Genomic DNA, 15929 nt, shown 5'->3' with positions numbered 1-15929 from the left:
GCGACGCGCCTACATTACCTGCCATTGGAGAGTGCTGTAACTATAAGTGGCCCAACTCTGGCAGTTGGAGGTGTATCGAAGGCATAACTTGTGTGAGTGCTTCTCTACCTGAATCCTTTGTGTCCCCCACCTAGTCCCTCCCAACACCCCATCCCAACAAACATGAAAATCTTTTTCATTGAATATCACTTTAAGTTTCGCCGGGAACAGCAGCATATATGAAATTTTGAGGTCTCTCAGTTTAGCCTTCACTGAGTCGAAGGATCGCCTCTGCTTGTGCACCTCCTGGCTGTAATCTGGGAAGATCATGACGTGCGAGTTTTCTAGCCGGATCTCAACATTCTTCCTTGCCTCTTTTAGTATCAAGTCTCTGTCCGCAAAGTTCAGAAAACGTGCGATCACCGGACGCGGTCGTGCCCCCTCAGGAGGTTTCGCCAGGAGAGCTCTGTGCGCCCTTTCTATTATGAAACACTGCGAGAATTGTGCTTGCGGAAATGTGTCCCGTAGCCATGTATGCAGGAAGGATATCATATCATTCTGTTCAATTCCTTCTCGAAATCCAACAAAGCGTAGGTTATTACGCCTCGCCCTATTTTCGGCGTCGTCCACTTTCCAGACAAGCTGACGGTGGGAGGCCTGCAGCTCCACCATGTCCCTTCGGAGGGTCGTGATTGAGTCCTCGGCCTCACCCATTCGCGTTTCCGCCGATGTGGCCCTGTCGGACAGATTCCGAAAGTCCTGCCTCAGTAGTGTCACTTCTGAATCCACCTCTCCAATTTTGACTTCCTGCGCCGCTCTGGACTCCTGGATATCCGAGCGGGAGGCCTGGATCACCGCCATCAGTAGATCAGTATCGGAGCGTGCGGTCTGCGCTGTTGGGAGGCCCTCCGCCACTGGACGCGGCGCCGCAAAGTTGTCCATAGGGCCTTGTTTGGGGCCTTTCGACTGGATCTCCTTTTCCCCCATGTTTCGTCCTGCAGTTGCCGCCAGAGCGTGTCTGCTACCAGTCGTCGGCCTTCACCCGGGTGTTGGATGCGGTCTCCAGGTACTCCCCTCCTACCCAAGCTCTCCTCAGTCCTCTGTAGCTGCCCGGCCGGGTACCACCTCGTATGACTTCCTTCTTGATCCCCACTGTTCCGGGGCTGAGACTCGGGCTCTGTCGTTATATCCCGACCAGCTGCGGCCTTGCCTGCGCCTCCCCGCCAGCTCAGATCTCGTCAGCCTGTCGCGGGTGTTGAGCCTGGCGCCAAGTCCACAGGCCTTATCGTGGGCAGCCGCTTGATCACTGACCGCCCGGTGTAGGTTCCCCTCGGCCGCACGCCCTCTCTCAGCTTTGGATCACCGACCGCTGATCTACGCCACTGCGTCGCGACCTGTTTGTATGGTTGCTGCGAGGCGGTGCACCCCGGTGGTCTCCCCTTCACCTCCGGCTGCAACGGTGGTGTGTACGGCTGGTCGCGCCCAGTCGCGCTGCCGGGTGCCTTCAAGATTGTCCGCAGGTGTCACCTCTCTGCTAGGGAGTGCTCACCCCCCGCCCGGCTCCTGGCTCTGCCCTGCAAGTGTACCAGTGTCCCAATCTGCAGGGTGCAGGTGACTATGTACTGGGCGGTCTGGCCGGATCTTGGGCCCTCTTTGGCCTCACCTCTCCTCGCTGGCTGCTCCGTCGGCCGTCTCTACCCTTTGCCCCTCAGACCTCTCGGGGAACGGCTTGTGTCCGGGCGCCCTCGCTGGTCCCGCCTACTATGGTGCAGTCCGGGCGGGTGAAGGTCGTCTCCTCCGGGCGTCGCACTTGTGGCGTGTAAGCCCCATCAACCACAGGGGCTCCCGCTATTTTGTCCAGCAGGGGGGGTCCCGGCTCTGATTTTGCACCCCCCGCCTGGCCACCAGAGTACACGATCCACTGTCAGGGCCGCGGGCGGGCTAGGCTCGCACCCCCTGAGCGCCTCTCTCCCCGTGCAGGTGGTACACCGCTCACCCGCAGCGGCGCTCGCTTCACACCGCAACACTCACCGGCCTTTCCTCTTCCAGCCAGCCGGGTGCTCCGTTCGCGTCTCCCGGAGCTGACGTCCCGCCTACACCGCTCTGGGCGCCATGTTGGTGTAGGTCCCCCTACGATGTCTGCTCCACAGCCGGATAGGGGAGTGGGGGGGGGGGTCGATGTGAGGGCTCTCTTCAGACCTATTCAGAAAAGGGGGTGGTGATGGACAGAGTATCTGAATTAAACAGAACACTCGTACCCAGTCAACAGATCAGGGCTTGATCCATCACCGTTTTTTAGCTCACTGCACCATCCCAGTTCAGAACCTGGCTACATGCAAATTAGTCTGTCCCTGGCCCAGTGCATCATGGGAACAGGGCAGACCAAACTACCAAGCCAATTCTTATACTGGGAAGGAAACAAGCTTCCGGGGACCGGTTTCTGGCATTACAGCCGTCTTCGGCCCGGCTTGCTTGAATCCTGATGGTGCAGTGAGCAAGGGACTCACATCTGAGTATACCCTTCCACGCTTATGGTGGACAAAACGATTCAGAAAAGGGGGTGGTGATGGACAGAGTATCTGAATTAAACAGAACACTCGTACCCAGTCAACAGATCAGGGCTTGATCCATCACCGTTTTTTAGCTCACTGCACCATCCCAGTTCAGAACCTGGCTACATGCAAATTAGTCTGTCCATGGCCCAGTGCATCATGGGAACAGGGCAGACCAAACTACCAAGCCAATTCTTATACTGGGAAGGAAACAAGCTTCCGGGGACCGGTTTCTGGCATTACAGCCCTGATCTTTTGACTGGGTACGAGTGTTCTGTTTAATTCAGATACTCTGTCCATCACCACCCCCTTTTCTGAATCTCTTCAGACCTGGCTGTCGTATCTCACGTCCCCCGCCGCCGCACACTTAATCAGGGGGCAGGTCAGGAAATCAGCGCTCACCACTTTCCGCGCTTCCAGGAGCCGGCGGCCGCCATGTTGGTGTAACCGGGCAAGCGAGCAGGTCACTCCGGAGCATTTATTTCGTTCTTGGCATCAGAAACCTCCGCTTTTTTGTCTCGAGCCGGTGCAGGATACACTTAGCCCCAGTTCAGCTGTTTTTTAGGAAGTGCAGGATATGTTTTACGCCGGATCACGAGGCCGCCTTGCAGGAGCTCCACAGCTGCACGTCCTAACCGGCCATGCTGTTGGCCACGCCCCCTGAGACACTTACAAAAATGTCTGCATTAGATACCGTTTTATATCTCAATCACTGTATCATTTTGCAGCAGCGTAGCTTAGAGTATGTAATTACTGTTTTAAAATAATTACATATATTCACAGTCTTCATAGCACTATAAACAGGGCGACTGGAATTATGCTGCAGAAAAAGGTCAGATTATGCAGCAGGGTTGATTAAATTCTGTAACAAGCAAAGACTGCATAATACTGCTTATTTTGTAATAAAGACACCAAACCACTCTAGTTTTCAAAGTGTTTTTTTGAATGCATCAATTCAAAACGAATGCCCAAACAACTTTTTGTTCTAAACTATTGTTGTGGCCTTGTTTGGGTGTTAGCATTGGCCCAACTCCTCTAAATTAAAAAAGCTTATTTTGTGATAGCATTACTGCATTATTTTTCAATTTTTACACCTGTTAACACTGTCCTGGCTTTTATTGCCCCTCATAAGTACCACATCAACACCCACATATAGCGACAAGCAACAGAAGGTGACCAGTCAACCTTTAGAAAGGGCCTTCCACTGCAAGGTAGCATGTGTTGTTGCATTTTTAGTAACTTTTGAACCGTTTGAGCTAGAAACTATTTTTTTATCTGCAAATTATACAGCAGATGATGGATGGATCATGTGGCAAATGCGGGAAATCTATAACTATGCTCAAAATGCCCAAACCGCACAATTGCATAGTTCCAATGGCCCTGACTATAAATACAAAGGTCACTATTCCTCTGGACCACCAAGGGTTCAATTATGTGTTGCTCAGCTTTAACACACACAGACGTCTGCAGTGATGATAGTCGCTAACTGAGGTTTCATAACCTAAAAGAGTGCGTTGATTACCAGTCAGTTTAACTTGCATTTATTATCCAATTAAGCTGTTATAGAATTATTTTATACCCAATTGCATGACTGTGAAAACACCAAACACTTAAGCTTTTTAATTATTTTAGCAACCTTTTTGACCTTGCCAGCACACCAGGGGCACAACTAGGCCTGAACTTTGGGGGGCTAACATCCCAGCCAGGGCTGGCCCTAGCACAGGTCGCACATGGTGCAACAGTCTTTTTTTGGCGCTCCTCTCCCATTTCCTCCTTCTCCATTAATTCCCTCACTACCACTCACCAACAATGCACCTCATCTCTCTGTAGCACCTTTCAGACAAACATTTCATTTTTTTTTATAGTGCTACTCATAGTTTACTCACACTCAGTTCTGTGATCTGCATGGTACATGTTCTTTGTAGCAGGCACAGTAACCCTCTGCTCTGTGTGGGTGGCAGGAGTGCCCATGTGAGAGCACAATGAGCGATGCGTAGGGTAAGAGGAGTGACTGCAGTGTGAGTGAGCTAACCATATGATTTTGGGTGCGGATGTAAGGTCAGAGTGGGACAAATGAATGAATGGTTAGTGATGGGCTTGTTTGAATGAGATTGCAGATTGAGCAGTGGGGGGACAGGTGAGTGAAGTGTCACATGAGTGCAGGGTGAGTAGTGTGCTCGTGTGACTACAGGGTGAGGTACAGGGTGAACAACACAAGTGCATTGTGAGAGCAGAGTGATCACTGTGTGTGCAGGGTGAGCATGAAAGTGAAGGGTGAGAATGTGGAGTGAGTTGTCGGAATGCAGAGTGCATTCCCAGACACTTGAAGTAAATCAGCATGTTATTGACAGCAGCGTAGTATTTTAGATATATGTTAAACTATTGCTATTATGGCATTAATCAGGGATCGAGGATGGAGAAAATAAATTATTTGCTGACCCCTGCACAGTGTGATGTTGGATTAAACCCAGATCATTTGACTGGGGATGAGTGTTTAATTTGCTCAAACTCTCAGTCCACCATCCCCTTTGGTATAGCTTTGTTAGCCCTAGCTTTGTATGCCCAGACGTGGATCCCTTGCTCACTTTGCCACTGGATTCAAGCTAGCCTGGCTGATGACGGCTGATTAGCCAGAAACCGGTCCCAGGATGCTTGTTTCCGGTCCAGGGAAAACATGGCTTGGCAGTTCGGCTGGACTGTTCCCATGAGGCACAGGATCAGACTGATTTGCCTATGGCCATGTCTGAACTGGGGCGGTGGAGTGAGCTAAAGAATGATGATGGATTAAACCCAGATCAGTTGACTGGGGGTGAGTGTTTGATTTGCTCAAACTCTCCGTCCATCATCCACTTTGGTATCGCTTTATTCTAGGAAGGGAACAGGGTGTAATTGTGTACTCACAGTCTTCTAATGTTTGTCTGAAAAAAGACATTCATGACAATTATTAATAATTCACTATACTTGAGCATCCAAAGAAGGCCACCAGTAATGTTGTTTCAAAGATTTGAGCATCTTGGTGATTCCCAAATGTCCCTGATGAGCTGTCACAGCGAGAGGTCTCCTTAACTCTTCTGGAGGTACAATCAAACCATGATGCATGACCATACCCTTCACAATGGACAGCTCATTAGAAACTTGTGAAAACACCTTTAAATTACCAGTTCAATTCCTACCTTCAGGCTACCCATTAATGATGAACTTCTCAACTCAAGATAGTTTCTCACCACATGAATATGCTTTACTCCACTCTGCCTCTGTTGTCTTTAATGCACATGCATCAGCATCATCTAAAACTGCAGCAACACACATTCATTGTCTGTGTCAAAGTCATTGTTCATTCTCGAAACCTCAAAAGCCGTGCATGACAAACAGTCGCATGATACTTTTTTCCACCATATGTTTTATCTCAAATGTATATTCTTGAAGCTTCAAAAGTAACCATATGAGTCTTGCAGACGCTTTACTGGTACAACTGCCTTGAAGTATATGAACTAAGGGCTTATGGTCAGTAAAGATTTCAAATTTTTAACGCCAAATGTATGACCTGAATTTCTGTACAGCCCACGTGCAAGCAAGCACCTCACTTTCGATAGTGCTGTAACGTGTCTCAGTCTGTCTCAACATTCTGGAACCAAACACCACTGTCTGTCCTCTTCCAGATACCCATTGACTCAAAACATCCCCAAGCCCTGTATGGTTGGCCTCCATAGTAATAGCTGAACAATGCAAACATTCACCCCCAGTCACAAAGATCTGGTTTTAATCCATCATTCTTTTGCTCACCACGCCACCCCAGTTTGGACCCAGCCATATGCAAATCAGTCTTGACCCTGTTCTTCATGGGAATAGTCCATCCTAAACTGGCAAGCCAGGTCTTCCCTGGGGAAAATCAAACATCCTGGTACCGGTTTTGGGGTATCACCCCATATCAGCCAGGCTAACTTGAATCCAGTGGTGCAGTGAGCACGGGACCCACATCTGGGCATGCCCTTCCCACTTAGGGTGACGAAAGCAAAAGGAACAATTGATAGACGGAATACTGAACAATGCAAACATTCACCCCCAGTCACAAAGATCTGGGTTTAATCCATTGTTCTTTTGCTCACCACGCCACCCCAGTTTAGTGGTGAACTGTTCAAATAAAAAAATTAGGTCAAGACTGATTTGCATATGACTGGGTCTAAACTGGGGTGGCATGGTGAGCAAAAGAACGATGGATTTAACCCAGATCTTTTGACTGGGGGTGAATGTTTGATTTTCTCTGCATTCCGTCCATCATCTGTGTGTCTTTTGATTTCTCGCCCTAAGTGTGCCGGGTATGCCCAGACATGGGTATCGGGCTCACTGTGTCACTGGATTCAGGCTAGCCTGGCTGATGACCAGTGCCAGTATGCTTGTGTCCGGGCCAGGAAGGAGACCTAACTTGGCGGTTCGGGATGGACTGTTCCCATGAGGAACAGGGTCAAGACTGATTTACAAATGGCTGGGTCTAAACTGGTGTGGCACGTGAACTACAGAATGATGATGGATTCAACCCAGATCTCTTGACTGGGGGATAATGTTTGATTTGCTCTGCATTCCATCTATCATGTGTGTGTCTTTTGCATCAGCAGTAATAGAGCTTATATGACCTTCTTGAAAAACACTCAACATCGGTGATTCTTCTATCAATCTTTTAATGCTACTGACCACTTCATCCAACTTGGTGGACCACTGGAATTTTGCTCCTTTCCTAAGTAAGACCCCCAATGGTTTGGGCATAACCACGAATAAACTACTCATAATATTACGCCAACCCTAAAAAGGAGCAAAGAGCATCTTTATTTTTTGGTGGTGCAGCATCTCTAATGGCCTCAAATTACTTAATTTGTTGTAAAATTATATATTTCCTAAGAACAATCACAATGTGACCTTGTTTTTTGAGGCTACTAAGTTCACTATAATGTTGACCAACTCTGCTTTAATTAGTATCCATTGGGAAGGAATCTTATGTCCCAGATAATTTATTTCTGCTCATATTAGCGTTCTTTTTTTTTCCTTTTTCACAGTTAGACCTTATTCTTTGAATTTATTTAATACCAGCCTGCCATCAACTTGTGCTTCTGATTCAGGGTGCCAGTGTGTGCCAAACGAAGCAGTTATTCTAGTTTTCCAATTAGGGCTTGGACTGTGGCCACCAAGGTCACTGAACAGCTGCCGTGGATTGGCAACCGAGATCCCTTTTGTGAGCTGGCACTGATTCAGACTGTTCAAATGAACGTAAAATGGTGGCGTCCTCGCGCCTGTTGAACATAAAATGGTGGCGTCCTCGCGCCTGTCAAGTTCGGCCTAGCTGTCTGGATGTCCCTTTACTGTGTCCATCATATATTTAAATCAACGCGGAAAAGTCACGGAACCTTCAAAGTACCTCCAAAGGTAGGAATATTTTCCCATAGGCCTGAATTGGGGCGGGGTAATTAAATTACCATGCCTTGAAAGGGAGACAAACACATTACTACAGTCCTGATTGTATTATTGTGATGATTTTATTAATCATACATTTGTTTGCCTGTACATTACTATAAGCCTTAGATCGTGCGTCATCTGTGTTCCCAGTCAGGTCAGAAAAAGACTGAAACGCGCTCACCGATGTATGTCATTAAATTATAGATCCGTGTTTTTCTGTAGCTTAAGCAGCTGGCGTTCAGCCCGCAGGCTACACCTGGCAGCCGGGGCGCCAATGATATAGAAAGACCCGGGATGACACGGTAGGATTTAGACGTGAAGGGAAAGCGCGCACACCGAGGCCGTGAATGGACTTGAGACGCAGCTGAGCAGGCGCGCGCGCGCGCTCTTGCATCAGGCCGCAAAGGTCTTGCATCACATTCTTCCATCGCACGGACTATGATCTCAGTCTCCGACTGACGCAACAGCACCTGTGGATACAGCAGCCAGGGAGCTGGAGCTGCTGTGATGGGCGGATCAGAACAACAGTAATCAGAAGGCTGCTAACAGGCAACAGGGACTGAATTAAGCACTCAGCTCAAGAGGAAGCAGACGGAACAGACTCTTTTAAGTTGCTGAAATGTAATGCATGCGACTCTGGAATGCAGTCATATTTTAAACACTTCCAGCAATTGCTCGATAGTCCTCTTCGGTTTTGTAGGCCTGTGCCTTAGTAGCTCATTCAGTGCTTTAGTAGATCTTTGTGTGAGGAGCTTTTACTTTTACTGCCTGCTCTGAGCTTGTCTAGTTGGTGTAAGGGAGGTTGGTTTACTGCCGCCCTCATGTACCTGCCCGTATGTGAGACAAACGTGTACTGCTGTTTAGCGTGAAGTATGTGCTCTGTATGTGGCAAAGGTTGTATTGCCTCAGCCTCTGCATGTGCGGCACTTGTTCTGTGTGTGAGGGAAGCTCACAGCACTGCTGCTTGTTCTGTACTGCTTCCGATGTGAGGGAATATTGTACTAAGGCTGCTTTTCCTGTGCTATTCTGTATGAATGAAGTGTGTGCTTGTCTGTGTATGTGTGGGAAGTGTGCATCGCTGTTGCGTATTGTGTGTGTGATCGGGCTTCTGTGTGTATGTGAGAACGTATGTGTGAGGGAAATATGCCTGGCTGTTGTCTGTCCTGTATCCATGGGCGTCCGCAGAAATTTTTCCAGGGGGGGGCAAAATGTTAACATCATCACCATCCTCCGACATGATGTGTGCCAGATGGGGCACAAGAAGCACTGTGGCGCAGGAGGAGCTATGGGGGGCAGGAAGCAGGCCGCATATGATCTCATACACCATAGGGTTCTTGTGCCACAGCCATCTCTTTCTTTTGTGGCACCCCAAAATCCATACCTGCCCTGGTCCCTAAAATTAACCCTTAGCACCCCAAAACCCATACCCACCCTGAACCCTAAAATTTCCCCCCCAAAACTCATACCCTCCCTGAACACTAAAATTACGCCCCTTGCACCCCAAAACCCATACCCACCCTGAACTCTAAAATGACCCCCTAGCACCCCAAAACCCATACCCACCCTGAACCCTAAAATTACCCCTGCCCCCCAAAACTCATACCCGCCCTGAACCCTAAAAAATCCCCACCTGGCACCCATAACCTATACCCACCCTGACCCTAAAATTGTCCCCCTGGCACCCCAAAGCCCATACCCACCCTGAACCGTAAAATTGTCCCCCAGGCACCCCAAAACCCATACCCACCCTGAACCCTAAAATTTCCCCCCCCCAAAACTCATACCCTCCCTGAACACTAAAATTACGCCCCTTGCACCCCAAAACCCATACCCACCCTGAACTCTAAAATGACCCCCCAGCACCCCAAAACCCATACTGAACCCTAAAATTACCCCTGCCCCCCAAAACTCATACCCGCCCTGAACCCTAAAAAATTCCCACCTGGCACCCATAACCTATACCCACCCTGACCCCTAAAATTGTACCCCTGGCACCCCAACCCCCATACCCACCCTGAACCGTAAAATTGTCCCCCAGGCACCCCAAAACCCATACCCGCCCTGAACCCTAAAATTTCCCCCCTTGCACCCCAAAACCTGTATCCGCTCTGAACCCTAAAATTACTCCCCTGGTATCCCAAAACCCATAACCACCCTGAACTCTAAAATTTTCCCCCTGGCACCCCAATCCCTAACCCACCGTGAACCTTAATATTACTCCCTGGCACCTTAAAACCCACACCGACCCTGAACCCTAAAGTTACCGCCTGGCACCCCAAAAGCTGAACACTACATTCTGATTGTGTATTGCACCGTCTCCCTCAGCTCAGGGAGGGTCTGCTGGTCCGGTTCTGCTCGCCCTTCTCTGGAACTGTTCTGCCTGCCCTGTCCCTCTTCCATACCCACCGAGCCTGCCTCCATGCACACTGCCTGTACCTACTCTGTCTGACCTGGTTCTTCCTCCTTTGGACCCGCTGTCTTCACTGGCGGAGTTAGATCGCAGGTCTCACTTCTCCCAAGCTGTTCTCCCTCACCCAGACCGCCCACTCCCCCCTCCACTTGCTCTCTCATCTTCCTTCCTCCCTACTTCTCAGTCTCTCTTTCCCCACTGCTTCTCTCTCTCTTTCTCTACTCCTTCTTCGTTCACTCTCACCCCCCACCGTATCAGTCTCCCCAACCCCACCAAGTCTTCCTCTGTCCCCCCTACTCTCTTCCTCCTTCTCATGTCGGTGATAGGGAGCGCGGGCCTTCTCTGAAAATGCTAGCTGGAGGTGAAGTTACGTGTGAAAGTACCAAGGTGTGAACGTTAAGTGTAAAAGCACCAAGGTGTGAACCGGGAGAAGAGGCGGGTAAGGGTTGGGTGGCAGGTAGCGGGTCAAAGGGGGCACAGGCTCTCAGAGAGGTGAAAATGGGCGTAGAGCAGCCTGGCACTGGTCGCACCGCCCTAGAGCCGGCCCTGGCAGGGGGGCAAAGAGGGCACTTCGGGTGGCACCCCTCCTTGCCCCCCTGCGGACGCCCATGGCATGAAGTAGACACAAGACCATTCAGCATTTATATTCAGATACCCTGGCAGTGACAATAGCAGGCTACTAAAACAAATATAGCACCCCTGTACTTGATATTGTCTTTCATCATTTTATTTTAAACAATTAAGCACTGCCAGAGGAGCGAAATGATCTGAACCTAAAACTGGATCTCATTTTCAAAGAATGAGAAAGTGCCATTGAGGTAAGCATTATTAGTGATAGAATGTGATCAGAAGATCAACTGAGGAGTATATTCCATAGCAACTGGAGACTTGTCAGCAAGGTTACAACCGCTATTCAATAAATCTTTCTCAATCTAGCCAGCGATGTAATGGCTTGACCTACTGGTCAATCATGATATGTACTTGTCTGGGCTGGGAGTGTTTGCCAGGTTGACAAAGTACGGACACCTCACTGTCATCCTTAAGCTGGGTTAGACTTGAATAATATTGGAGACTGGATTTTTGTACCCGATACACGCAAATATGGATCCCGGTCCATTCTGGGTCTAGCTTGCCTACTAGAAAGCCTGTCAGGTCTCAGTTTGTAAGCAGAAGAAAAACAGATTAAAATGATCTGCTGAAGCCGATGGCAATTTCGGCCTGCGTTTAGAGTGTAAAAAAATGTCTAGTGAGGCATACTGAGAAAATAGAAATAATAGATACAGAATATAAATTGTAATGCAATAGAAGGTAAACAGGCTAGGAAAGGGCAGGTGAGTTGTTAAATTCATTATAGGAGCACCCTATTCAGAGATTCACACTAATTAGCAGCGATCTGGAACAGAGAATTGATATACTTATATTCTCTAGTATTAATGCGCAGCAAGCACAGCACGGACACGACTAGAGTTTCCTGCAGGGAGGAAAACAGAAGGCAGCACCCCTCACCATCTTTCAGATTCAGAAAATGCTCCAAAGGCCTGTAAACAGCAGGTCCGACTGAAGGGCTTTACTCATCTTGCTCACATAGATGAAACTGCAACAACTGCAATTAGACAGGGGGTCCTCGCTTTCAACATCATGAGTATTGGGTGTGGATATGTGACAAGTTTAATTTTTGTATAAACAATTGTATTTGGTTTTCTCAGTTACCAAAACATAGAGCACCTTCTTGCACACTCCTCACCTCAACCTAGTACAGCGCAAAGCAATCATTGCAGCTCTCTTAGTGATCCCATCCATCCCATTAGCCCAAGTTCTTAGTAGTATTCCCTTCATTTACCCCAGATCGTCGCTTGCTTATTTGGGGGGGGGGGTAACTTTTGTAAATGTAGATGTGTAACTGTTGAACTTAAACACGGTGCTGATCGAGCACCAGAATGGCCCGCAAATGACACAGGGGCCTCACAACAGACGCATCAGCTGCGCAGCCACCAGTGCGAAGGAAGAGGGAGGTGAGCAGACCAGTCCACAGGTTTCAAAAACATCACGTCGGACTCGTCGTCCCCTCGCTACAAAATCAGCTATTATAGCCCGCAACTTGCAAGGAAAACATGCTAGGATGCTATGATGACTCACTTACTTTCAACTTCTGGGAGCAGGCAAGCCCGGGCCTTCAATCGTTGTAAATCTTGCCGGTCAGGCGTCAGCTCAGCAGCCGTTTTCCCTAATTCCTGAGTCACGGCCCTGGAAACAATACCACTGCACTGTGGGGGTGGGGGCTGTGTGACCTTACGCGCGGGCGTGAGCGCGGTGCTTTGCAGGCAGCGTAGGATAGGTGGCGCAGCACTCTCCGTCTGCCGCCATGATGTCATAGGGATTTGGTGCTGCTGCCTGCTGCTGGCCTAAAATTATACAAAAAATAGGCCTGCCTGGTTGCATGTTCACAAAATTAAAAGTTCCGATAGACGATCATCATTCTAATATATAACAATGCTGCATGGAAATAAAAACGGAAAATAAAAATGCCACTGACTCAGCACCAGACATTGCAGGCCGCGTGATCCAGGGGGGGGCAAGTGCCCCCCCATTGCCCCCCCCTGCGGACGCCCATGCCTGTATCTAATCTAATTTATTTGTTCTCCGTGTTACCCTACTGTGCTGTACGTGCTGTGTGTGTGAGGGAAGCGTGGACAAGCCAAAGGTCCGGATTCATTTTCAGAATGGGATAGAGGGATTGTGAGAAATATAAGCCTCAAGCAAAGAATACGTGTAGTGAATGGGCCAGGCCCATGCAGCAGGAGAGTGGAAAAGGTGTAGCCTGTGTCCAAAAAGGCAGTTAGGACCAGGGCTGGCTCAAGGTAGTAAGACCGGTGCCACTGCACCGGGCACTGACTTCAGGTGGGGGCGCCTTTTTTTGAAAGCATATTATAGTTGTTAAGCCCTGCTGCCATGTTCATGGTTTCAGGCAACAATGAAAATGTCAAGATATTTCCAGTGATTAATGTTGTTCCTGGAGAGAGATCAGAGTTTTGTCTAGAGAAACTTTCAACTCATCGTAAGGTAGTGCAGAGAGTTAATATGCCTGTTGCAAAGAATGTGTACTCATTTATTTATATGTTTCATATAGCGCCTGAATTCCCCCCCCCCCCGAAGGGATATCTCTGCGCTTCGAGCAGTGCTGCTTTTCGAAGTGCAGAGATATTCCTTCGGGTGTGGTTCAGGCGCTATATAAAACATAAAAAATCAGATAACAAAGTGCATATAATGTAAATAGGTCAGTGGGTTACTGTTTTTGTCAGAGAGCTCCTTTTGTTATTTGCAGTTTATAAGTTAAAATCCTAATGTAGAACAGCCAGCTATTAACTGACATCAAAGAGCTGCATGAAAACTTCAGGGTATAGATTAAAGCGTTATGAATTTTCCCCAGTTTTTCATCATCTTAATGTTGCAAAAAGTTTAATTTGGGCAGAAATCAATTCTAATTATTAAAGAGAACCCTCAACAATGGTGTTAAGTTTTAAATTCTGAGTTTGTGCTTCTCTAGACGACGCACTCTTAAACTATACTGCCCACCAGTATGGATGACATGTAACTCCTACACCTGTAGTCCTTTGTCTTATGTAACATTTCCTATACACTGATTTACACATGTATGATTAATTGTCTCAGTGTAATGGTTGTGTGATGCAAAGCGCTCTAACATTTTACACTGGTATGAGTGGCGCTATAGAACAAAAGAAATGCATCTGAGCGAGAGCGGTTATGGAGACTTGAGGGCACTGTTAAAGGGTGGTAGTGAGAAAATCCATGATGGAGGTGGTAATTGGTGGGCGCCAACAAACATTGTTGCACTGGGCTTCACCAGTACTACCATTCCCGCTGTAACGAGGAGGTGAGAGAGATCGTTGCGCTACAGCTCCAGAACTAAGAGGCCGTATTCTAACCATAAAAATAACAGAAGAGTGCCCGTGGACCCATAGCGTGTATGTAAGCGCACAACGGTCTCCATCGTGTTGTCACGCTTCAAATGACCGACAGCAACTTTTAAGGATTGTGCCTCCCTACGCGAATAAAACAAATCCTCAAATATCCTTGTGTACTATTCGCAATATGACGACCTAAGTGGATCTGAATGCCTGAGACCTCTCCCTTGTCTGTACATTTTTAAAGGAATGACGAAGAATGATGATAGGTAGTAGTAAGATGGAGGCAGTGAACACTGACTAAACAGTTATCACATACCGAATCCAAATCTAATGAAGGAAAGGTGCCTTACTCCCTAGAACTACTATATATCCTCTGAGATTTTATCACTTTTGAAAAATTGGCTGAACATCCGTTTCTGTCCTGACGAAGACAACCAAGTTTGTCGAAACGCGTTGACACATGATATACAGCCATATGTTATGAACGAAAAGGATTTTTTATATAAAAAAAGACTTTATGAAGATGTTTTGATAACAAACAAATGAACTTCATGATATGTCTATTGTGTAATTTGTTTACTTTTTATGTATACGTCTATCCTATATTTATATTAAAATGTATTTTTTGATATCATTTCAGTCCATTGCTTAAATCATTTTTTATATCAATTTTGTGCTATTTTAACATTGTTTATACAGTCAGCCAGCTTTTGTATTTCTTCAGTCTGCCTGGGTATTTATCCCTACAAGAAATTGTTGTCCCTGACCCAGGAGTCGTATCCTTATCAGGGGGTCCTTGATACTTACAAAACTTCACCAGTACTAAAACATGCCCTGTTTAGCACCACGTTGTCGGAAATATATTACTAAAGTGTGGTGTGTTAGGTCCAGATGCATCAAAGGGTTTTGCCCATTCTGTGTCTATGGGAAAATGTGTTCATGCATATGGCCCTTAGAGCATTGTCATTTACAGACAGCACATTTCCTATTGAAATCACCACTACATTTTCACAACTATACGGCTTTACTTATAAAACTATATCGAGCCTAAATGATAATGTGTGAAAAACGTGTTTCAGCGAATATTTAGCATTTGCGGAACACTAAATAAAATATCTTGATTCATTTTGGTCCTGTTGAAATCTTTATTTCCGTGACATTTCAGCATTAAAAGTGTGCCATTTGTGCTTTTCTAGCTGCTGATATATTTTCGACATATTTGTACAGTTCATTTATAGGTAGTTAAATGTTATATGTTACAACCAAATGACATCCTATTGCCTTTTCTTTCACTATCCCTGTCCCCCAGCAAAACTGTCATATAGTTCACTTTACAAAATCCTCTCACTTTGCAGACAGAAAAATAAAATAAACACCAACATCTCTGTTAAAGGAATAAACAGAAACTTGACCGATATCCTGACATTTGACCCCTGCGTTCAGCACATTGCAAAAAAAGCCATCTGCTGCTTGGGCTTTACCTGTCCTCTGTTAGGAAGCGTGCCCTATTGCTCCCTGTGCTTTGCTTCTCTTCTGCTAGTAAGTGTGTAGTACTACTTCTGCCTGTACTTTACCGGCCTCTGTTAGGAAGCGTGCGCTACTGCTGCCTGTGCTTTT

This window comes from Lissotriton vulgaris, unplaced genomic scaffold (genome assembly GCF_964263255.1).
Source record: "Lissotriton vulgaris unplaced genomic scaffold, aLisVul1.2 SCAFFOLD_1828, whole genome shotgun sequence".
Lineage (NCBI taxonomy): Eukaryota > Metazoa > Chordata > Amphibia > Caudata > Salamandridae > Lissotriton > Lissotriton vulgaris.
This window is presented reverse-complemented; position numbering follows the sequence as displayed.